The 10,435-nt window shown below is 38.3% G+C and overlaps 1 long non-coding RNA gene across 1 annotated transcript; it reads left to right on the forward strand.

Annotated features, from left to right (window-relative positions):
* Positions 1–4,123: 4,123 nt before the first annotated feature.
* On the forward strand, positions 4,124–10,102 carry LOC130558323 (uncharacterized). The gene is made up of 4 exons (XR_008963419.1): positions 4,124–6,718; positions 8,949–8,987; positions 9,107–9,241; positions 9,548–10,102. It is a non-coding gene; the product is annotated as an uncharacterized LOC130558323 (long non-coding RNA).
* Positions 10,103–10,435: the final 333 nt, after the last annotated feature.

Consider the following 10,435-nt stretch of genomic DNA (forward strand, 5'->3'; position numbering starts at 1 on the left):
CTCCCAGCCACGAGCAATGATAATGTGCCGGTGAGTATTTCTCCATGAACACCGACAACACAGTTATAATGACTGATGACCAAAACATCTGTCAAACAAAGAGCGCTGTGCGCTTGGTAGGAGAGGGCGACCAGTTCAAAGGTAGAAAGGTTGTTTGACTCCGCTGCGCAGATCGATGGGCACATAAAGACATAATATAATGACGTCAGTACAGTGCTAACGATTCATACTGTACGCACTAGTACAGAAATTTGGTCACATTTAAATGCATGAAAGGTCGTTAACCACAAAAAACAAGGAGAGAGGGCACACTTTGTATGTAGTAATCACAGATCAGGGTTTTTCCTGCATAAAGAAATTGGAGGCGGCCACCTCAATCAAATTTCGTGCCGCCTTAGACTCTCATCAAAAATATTTTGAGTGTCTTCACAAAAAACACTGCGTGCATTATTAAACAGATTGTCATTTGTAACTGCAGTTACGAAACAATGGAGGCGCTGTTTCGCTACCAGCAGTGAGATGCTGAAGAGTTCAGTAAAAGAGCTATATTATGAGCTGTATTAGCTGTGTTTCAAGGCTGTTCAGGAGTTTTACGTTCAATTTACATTTTCTTGAATTTCTTGAAAAGGTTTCCTAAACTAACTTGCTGTACATCATTATAATGTTTTTAGCTGTGAAGTTGGCTTGTTGAATCCGCGTTATTCTGTACACAGCGAGTTCGCCAGTATGAACGCACATTGCGATCAGAACGACTCGCAAACAAATTACTCCTTTGAACCAATTCGTTTACACAGAATGTAAGAGATCAGTGAATCATATGGAGTTATTCTGCGGACTATATTAAAAAGGAATTGCAAACTGCATTTGCAAATGCGTTTTCTATTTGTCGTGTCAAAATTGTGACATAATTCAAACGCAAATGCAAACCGTTTTCATTTACGCGAACGTACAATGTCTGCCAAATTTCAAAAGTTAAAGCAAAGTCTATTTGCAAATGAATTACCTGTGTCTTACGAGTTACGACCCTGCCAAATTTAAATCGCAATAGCAATTCCCCATATGCCATTTCACTTCCTCTGGTGTCGCGTATTAAGCCTGCCAAAACTCAAATGAAATCACAAATCCCTTTGCATTTGCTTTTCCTCTGACTTGTACAGAAACCTGTCAATCAATGGCGGGGGTGGGCTTATTCAATGGGGTGTGTTTGTATCGGGAAGTGATGTCATTCACCGTCGCAGTTGTGGCAGTCAGTCCAACACTAAGGTGACACCGGTTGTGGCTAAAAGGGTTTCAGCTACAGCTAAAAGCCAAAATAACAATAATGGAACAAATGAGGATCAGATGCAAAGTTTCATATAGAGAAAATCTTTACAATGAATCACAATTGCGGTATTTAACAAGTATAATTTAAAGAAGTTCAACGGGCTCAATAAACAGATGAACACAAACAGTGGTCTGGTGATTTCAATGAGCTACCAATAAAAGTCATATTGAAGCCGTGTGGATTCATCATAATTACATTCATTTCTCAGGTTGGTGCATCAGCTGATGGGCTCATTTACAGCACATGTTGTTGAAAAGGCTGTTCGGAAATTAAATTTTAAATCAGCAACAACTCCATCCAGTAATTTGTAGATGACAGCTACTTCTGTGTCCAGCAAACTCACTAAAACACTGGAGCACAAGTTTGCCTTTGTCTCACTATGTTATGATACACAAATAAAGAGATGTAGAATTCACGTACTTTTGTAATTTATTATTAACTTGTTATATGCATAATGGCCAACAATGATAATGCAGGATGCTGTTTATTCATACAAAGTGAACATGTTTTGTTATGGTTTACAACACATATTAATCATGATGCAAAATACGGTCACAGTGTTGTCAAGAAATGTCATGTCCTCGGAGTACTGTGAAAACGAATATCATAAACAAACATGTTTAGAGGAATGTTGCAGAAGGTGATGATTATCCATCCTGCACCGAAGTTTCACATGCTAAGTGATGCCGCTCTGATCCCAGAGTTCCAGCGCGAGTTATTTCCAAACAAGAACTGCACTGTTTTCAACGCCGATTGTGAGTGCAGTTGTAACTTCACTCCTAATGTGTTTAGCTGTATCACATGTATGTATCTACTTAAGTTCCAGTCGACGGTGAAGGATGTCACTTCCCGATACAAACACACCCCGTTGAATAAGCCCACCCCCGCCATTGATTGACAGGTTTCTGTACAAGTCAGAGGAAATGCAAATGCAAAGGAATTTGCGATTTCATTTGAGTTTTGGCAGGATTAATATGCGACGCCAGAGGAAGTGAAATAGCATATGGGGAATTGCTATTGCGATTTAAATTAGGCAGGGTCGTAACTCGTAAGACACAGGTAATTCATTTGCAAATAGACTTTGCTTTTCCTTTTGAATTTTGGCAGACATTGTACGTTCGCGTAAATGCAAATACAAATGGTTTGCAATTGCGTTTGAATTATGTCACAGTTTTGACACGAACAAATAGAAAACGCATTTGCAAATGCAGTTTGCAATTCCTTTTTAATATAGTCCGCAGTATCATTCCATAGAATCGTTCAAAGCTCAGTGAACTACAAGAGAACGTAGGGTGTGAATGAGCTTTGCTCATTTAGTTAGACTGGTTACTTATGGGCTAAAAAGGCTTATAAAAAAAGGCTTATATTAAAATTTTCAACTTTTCTGTTTGATTGAATAAATTTAATGCTTTATATAACTTATTAGTTTTCATTTCATCAAATTTTTTTAGAACTTATGGGATAAGTGTCTTAACAAAACACTTATATTAGTTTTTCATTTGGGAATTCATTATTATATACTTTTAATTAGTCAGTATCTGTGTTTATTACGCTTAGTTTTCCCCTGTCACTTTGACTGGGGGTGAAAAGTTGTGTGCTTTGAGGAGGAAGAAAAATAAGGGTTGCAGTAAAGTAAAATGGTGCATAGTTTGGGCCCCCATACATGGATTTGCCTAGGTCCCCCAAATCACTAAATCCGCCCCTGCTCTCTGTATCGAGTTCCGACCCGATGTGCGCGCACATACACAGGTAAGCACAATTTCTCAAGTGGACAGAGAGCGCGTGTGGGAAAATATGTCGCATCAACCACCTTATAAGCAGATAAAAAATTGCGTTTTTAAACGCTCCCAGGGTGGTGAAAATACGCATGCCCTGCCCCTGACAAGCAACAGTCCAGTTACCACCGGATGACAGGTTTTCACCCAGTTTACCCTTCGTTCCATCCAGACCGCAAGACATAATGAACCTTTAAAAAATCAGACTATTTCTGTGGTTTAAATTGAGCAGCGCGTGTACATAACTGAGATGTACACATCACGCGCACTCAGGGACATTTATGTTGATTATATTTTGCCGCTATATCCTCTAATATCTTTATTTAGCGCCAAACGCGCTTCATTTGAACCCTTTCCGCTCCGTGAGCGCTGCTTCTCCCGCCAAACATAAAGACCTGCAGACACCAAAAGCAGGTAAATAAATGGACACTTTTTCTGTAACGCTTAAGTAAACGAAAATGCATCAGTAATAAAGTATTTTTAGCTGTCAGTCAGTTTACTGTTTGCTATATAGGTTTATAAACCATAACGTCTTGTATCTACATATAGCATGTATGATATTAATAGCATAAATAATCAGCATGTTAAGAGCATTTCATTGTGAATCATGTTTTAATTGGAAAGAATATTTAGAGTCAGTTCTAGTATGAATGGCATGGAAAGGCTGTTAGTAACTTTGTAAGTACTCCTGCTCATGATATATTCATTTCAGTTGTTACAGTTTGTTGTCAGTAGTTTTTTTAAATATTAAAATAGACCACTGGGACTTCGCTTCAGCACCAGAGCCTACAACACATTCTCTCAGTTACCAGACCTTCTATGTTTCATACAGACTGTGGCTATCAGAATATAAAGTAAATGGCCTGATAAAACATTAGATTGATTTAACATTATTTATTAAAAAAAGTATTGTCTGGACCTCCACCGCAAAAAGAGACAGCTTTACTGTAAGTTACTGTTACAATTCTATAATTAGATATATTTCTTGCGTGCTATCTAGTACACGCTGAGAGTAGTGAAGTAACTAAAGTTAGCTAATCGTAAATAGCAACGCTGTTCAAAGCGTTTGATCTGACAGCGACATAGGCAGTTAGGTGTAAGTTAGTAGACGTTAGTGGTGGGCGATACTGCAAAATTTGGTATCGATCCGATACCAAATACATATAGGGTCAGTATTGCCGATACCAATACCAATACGATACTTTTTACTTAAAAAAAAATACTTTTGTGTAGGGGAGAGCAGTATGTCATTGTTTCTCAGGTGAATGAATGATCAATTCTTTAGACAATATTTTTTATTAATGTATTGAAGTCACAACGCTTCTCTTCCTCTCGGCCATCCTGATCTCTCATTCAATGTGCTATCAGATTCGCTCACTCAGTTCGCTGCTCCTCGGCGCGTTGTGTCAGTGAGTCACGTGACGACACAACAACGAATCGCAGCAGGAGGGGGAGGAGTAGCAAAGTGGGCCAGGATGTGAAAGCAGCGTTTGCTCAGGATTGTAGAGGTAGAAGACACGAGCAAAGTATAATGAACGTAGAGGTGAGATATTTAAATTAAAATATCGATTCAATTACAATTGTATCGATCTGATACCAATACCAGTGTTGGCATCGATACTATCGATATTTAGATCGATCCACCCACCTCTAGTAGACGTTAGTCTCCCCCTTTGTAAAGTCAGGAACAACCGGAGTACGTACCGCAGGGACGGAAAAACATTATTATTCGGAGGTTATATGGCCATTGGTATAAAATGCTAACGTTACCGTTTCAACAAAACAGTTGTTTGGTAAACATTGAAAAAGTGGAAACACTGAAAATGTTGAATTATCTTACCAGTCTAGCAGAAAACAGGCAACTTCGGCGTCGCCTTGAAAACATTTGTCTTTCAACAGTGCCTTCCATCTGGTAATAGATACACCGATGTTTATCCTGGATTTCTGCCGCTGTTTGTCTCTAATTCGTCTGGCAGCATCACGTTTGCGCTTCTTTGACGACGGAGATTCACGCCGTGTTGGCTCTTGTGCACAATACGCATGGTCCTCCATTTTATCAAAACTTCTAAGACAGAACAATCAATTGCTTCAGCTAGGCGACGACTACTCCTCCTTCTCTCTGTACTACGACTTACTACTTTGTGCGTCTTCAACTCAGTGATGACGCAAGCTGCGTCTAAAAACACACACGAAGACCAACATATACGAAACGCGCTCTGTAGAGCTGTTTGTCCGTTAGAGCTTACTGTACAAAACATGGCTGCGCAACATAACAAATTCCATGTAGATAGGCCCGCTCCCTATGTAGATACAACTGGTTTATTCTAAGGTAATAAAAACATAACTTTTCATTACGTAAGGTTTTTATACACATCTAAAGACACAGTTTTGTATGTTATATTGCATTTCTGTTAATAGATCATACAAAACATCCCGCACTGTACTTTTAAGATCAAGCAGCAGATTATACGAGTTGGCAGACTATTAAAGAAAACTGAATTTGTGAAGACAAAAGGAAAATTTTTGATTAACCAGTGGACTGCCAACCCGTCAATTCAGCAACTTATAAGCAGTAATCTGCTATATCTTTTGCCTCTTACGTGATTTTTCAGAATAATTTCTTCATATGAATATATGAGACAAGCAAAAAAGGCTTATGTTGATCATTTTCATGTCCCTAGAAAGGTGTAATTAAACATCGAACAGATTAGACTAATTTAGAAAAACACAAAGCAAAATGACAGGCCATCAACCTACATCACTGCATTCTGTCCTTGTTGACCCACTGCATCATCGCTTCGAATATGATCTGCATGATGTCCAGCTGTTACGCTGCATCTCTCTTGCTGTTCCTGTCTGATTGGGCGAATTCATTTCCCAAGGGCCACTTCCCATCAAGTGATCTGAAACTCTTTAGCCCAGAATGAGAGAGCTCTCCTGCATGCATTGGTTAGTTAGTCTGAGTATGTGCTATTATAATTGTTCTAAATGCTTCTCAGAACTACACTCCACAAGAGTGCACAGCCTCAGCTTGTTTTGTGTGTGTGCGTTAGCGAGAGATGATGCGTACGCTTGTTTGTTTATTTGCGCGTCTCTCAAAAGCCTCGCCACCCTCTTCCGCTCTGCCTCCACCGTGCGTAGCTAATGCGATGCAACATTAGCATAGCGTTTGATGTTGAGTTAGAAGACGTTTAGGCGCTCCATGTTTAACAACTGTGTCAAGTGTTGGCACCGTCTACATGCTTCAATAACGACATCAAACAATACACAGCAACCGCAACATTCCCACCATGCTTTGTCACCCCCATGTATGCCCTCAGAGAAAGAAACGGCCTCAGAGCGATGAATAATACAGGACGAAATCACTTCGCCAACAGGGACCTCCATTACAAGCCGAAAGAAGACAGCGCACTTGAAGCAGGCCACTGCGGGGAACCGCATTCATCAGATTCTACCTTTCCCATTTTATTTGTGTATCTGCTCTTCCCTCCTCAGTCAGATAAAAAGAGCCATCGGGTGGACAGGCCGAGTCTGATGAATGCAGAGGGAAGGAGGAGGGAGGGAGATTAGAGGTCTGGAGAGAGAGAGCTTCCTGGAAAAGGAAAGATAAGAGGAAGAGGTGAGCAGAAACACTTGTCACTGCAGATGTTGGCCTTGATTTCGTCGAGAGGGAGGCAAAGCATGTGCGGGTGAGGCTGGACATAATGCAGCAGCCGTGCCGGAAAGCTTCACTGTTTTTTCTTTGCAGAAGTCAGTGTGGTACTCTTCCCCAAGACTTGAGGAAACATGTTCATGAAGCCAGCAAACCAATTTACAGATACTGTAACTGTATATATAATAGCATCTCACCTGATTTTGAGATGCATTTGGTTAAAGTGCATGTTCATTGAAAGTTTTTTAAATGCTTGTCTAAAAACATTGTGTCAGGAATCACCCCTTTACATGTCTTATTTTTATCAGTGCGAATGAATGCACTTCTAAGATCTAGATCGTTTGTTTTCATAATGTAAATGATGTCGTCCACCTTCCTAAATGTTGCTTGAATTACTTTTCATGTAGAAAAATGATGTGTTTTTTTCCTTTGGTCACGTACACAGGTCATTGGTCATGGTCACATTTACATCATGGGTGGAAATTACACAGAATGAATTAAAACATGGTAAAACATGCTAAAGAGAGCTGACAGTATTATATTTTATATTATATTATACAGTACCAGTCAAAAGTCTGGAAACGCTTGAATGAAATTTCTGTTAACCATGAAAATCTTTTAATCACAAGATGTATGCGTAAATGTTTAAAATGAGTTTTGTAGACGGATATTATTGTTCATAATTTCTTGCATTCGAAAACAAAATAAATATTTATTCAATACTTCACAGCTTCAAAGGGGGAGACCTCACCAAGAAAATGCAAAGAGAACCATTTAGCAAATTCTAGTCAAACGGTGGCAACTTTGAAGATGCCAACATATAACATAGTTTTGATTTATTTTAGATGCTTTTATATGAAACAATAACCACAATTACAATTGTGCTACTCTATAGCTTTAGTTTACTGTTATTCTAAAAGGTGGAAAAAATATAAATAGAGAAAGACTTTTGACTAGGGTAGTGTATATATATCTGTATAGATACAGATCTGTAGAGAGGTTTCATCGGACTTACGCACATGGTCAGAAGTTAATTTCCAATATGTGTTTGGTTATAAAATAACAGTTTATTTTATATTAATTTATATTAATCTTTTATTGTATATTAATATTAATTGTATTAAATTAAATTAAATTACAACTATTCAACGGTTATTGATTCTTTGTGGAGGTGTACCTGAAGTTAGGCTTGGGCCACAACGTTTGTTTATGTAGTTCCCGCTGAAACCGTCTACATTCATAGCTTCTAGAAAACAGCACGGAAAATGAAGGATGGGGTCAAGGTTAGATGATCTTTACTGACCTATAAGATGTAACAATAAATCTGCACCTACAAAGTCTCATTACATTTTTACACAAATCATCTCACAAATAATTTGTCAACTTTTTCATTTTTTGTCTGGTTTTTCATGTAATAAATAAGTACATAAAAATATGTTGTTAGATCATGGAATGTGATTTCAGCATTCCTGCCATGTCAATTTAGTCTTTGTTTCTGTATATTTGTGTGTGGTGCATCCTCGCTTTCACGTTGACATCCTCACTGGCGATGCCCTTTATAATATGAAGAGCGGGGAAAAGGTTATTTGCTAGAGGTTGATATGTGCCAATCACCCTTTGGAGACTGTTTGCTGTCAATGTCTCTGTCTTTCTCTCTCTCTCTCTCTCTCTCTCTCTCTCTCTCTCTCTCTCTCTCTCTCTCTCTCTCTCTCTCCTCTCTCTCTCTCTCTCTCTCTCTCTCTCTCTCTCTCTCTCTCTCTCTCTCTCTCTCTCTCTCTCTCTCTCTCTCTCTCTCTCTCTCTGTCTCTCTCGCTCTCTCTTTCTCTGATAATGCTCCAAATATCAGGTGAGAGGAGAGAGTGCTGGCAGAAAAGAGATTGCCTGACCTTATTGTTTGCCTTCGTCTCCTCATTGTTCTTCACAAATAAAGGTTTTTTAATAAACTGAAAAGGTCCCCCGCCACAGCCTGGGGAGCCAATGAAAGGGAGCACTGAGGTATGGCACAATGTGGCAGCCCAGAAAGAAGCAGCTCATCAGAAAATAACAAAGGTGCAAGTTAAAGATAAGGCTGCTGTCAGAGATTAATCCCACCAGCCTTGATTGTTTTCTTTAATACCGGCCCTGCTATGGCAAGCGATAAGTTTGCTGAGTAATTTAGTTTTTTCCTTATTTTTTCTTCTCTTTTTTTGTGGAACAGGAGGCAGCGGAGAAGCGTAGGACAAGAAATAATATTCAGGTGTGCGCAGTAATTGATTTTCTCTTTTCCTCCCTCTCTTACTTTTCAGCAAATAAAATGATAGTCAAAAGTGCTTTCGTTCCACTTTCCTTCATTTTTTTCTCACTTTCTTTCTGCAGATTAATAAACTTGCTTTATTCAAACCATTAAAGGAAAAAGATGCAGCCTTGAAAAGCAGTTTTGCTGGGGATTTTTTTAAAGCCGATCTCAAATTGAAAGAAGACAACCATTAGACGAGCATGAGGTGATTTGAGGTAAAGCATTAAAGAATGTGTGTTTATGAAGAGAGTAACTGGATGCGACTCAGATGGTTTTAATTAGTTACAATGCTGATGAAGAAAGAAACGGCTAGGCTAAGATGATAAATTTGCTTTACGTCTAAATGAACAAAGCTAAGTACAGCCATGCTGATATTCAATACACCAAGATTTCGGCACACATGATTTTTTTTATACAACAGCTCTGTGAACAACTTGTGCTTTTCCCATGTGATAGGAGAGTGATTTCTTTAGACTATTGAGGGTGAATCACTAATTTAAATGTTTTTTTTCTCTATTAAGGTATTGAATCAAATCTTTGCATTTTACCATGCAACACAAAGAGCTGGAACAGCACATGTGAGGGGAGTTTTCGATTTGGTGGACCTTGAAGTGAAACAAACAGTGAAACTAAACATCAGCACTCTTGGAATGTCACTGAGCCAATCACTTTACAGCATCTAAAGGCACATTGACATGAAGGACTGTAACTATCAGGATTATTATCGTAAATGAAAACTATCACAAAAACTGCACTCAAAATTTTTAAGTACCACTTTTAGTGCTATATAGCATTATATTTTTTATATTTTGTGAAGCTATTAGTAAAAAACAAACAAAAGTAAAAAAAAAACGTAACCTGCAAAACGAATGAAAACTAATTACATTTTAGGAAAACATTTTTGTATTTTAAATGGTGTTGGATCAGCAGTTGATCGCGGAGTGACTCATGTTACAGAATCATAAATAAGCAGATGTTGCTGGATCATTAATGATCATAATGACCATTAACAAACAAACTTTTTTTTAAATCCTTTTATTTTCAACATTTCCATATGTGTTTGCATTTAATATTTATGCACCGCTAAAAGATCTAAATCTTAAACTGAAATAAAAAACTAGTTACAAAACTAAATAAAAACTACTAATTTTATAAAACTATAATAATAATTCTAAATTTTAGAGAACCCTAACCCACACCACACCACACAACCACAATTATAATGATAAACAAACCGAGAAATTACATTATTGGGATAATATCAAGCATAGCGTCAGTTCTGGCAGGTCAGGTGAGTCTAGCTTGCATCAGCCGATCACATCAGGTGCAGCTAATCAACGATAACCAATAGTCATACAACAAACACTAGACTGTGTCCTATTTAAGTTGCCTTTCTCTGCTCCTTATCA

This window comes from Triplophysa rosa, linkage group LG8 (genome assembly GCF_024868665.1).
Source record: "Triplophysa rosa linkage group LG8, Trosa_1v2, whole genome shotgun sequence".
Lineage (NCBI taxonomy): Eukaryota > Metazoa > Chordata > Actinopteri > Cypriniformes > Nemacheilidae > Triplophysa > Triplophysa rosa.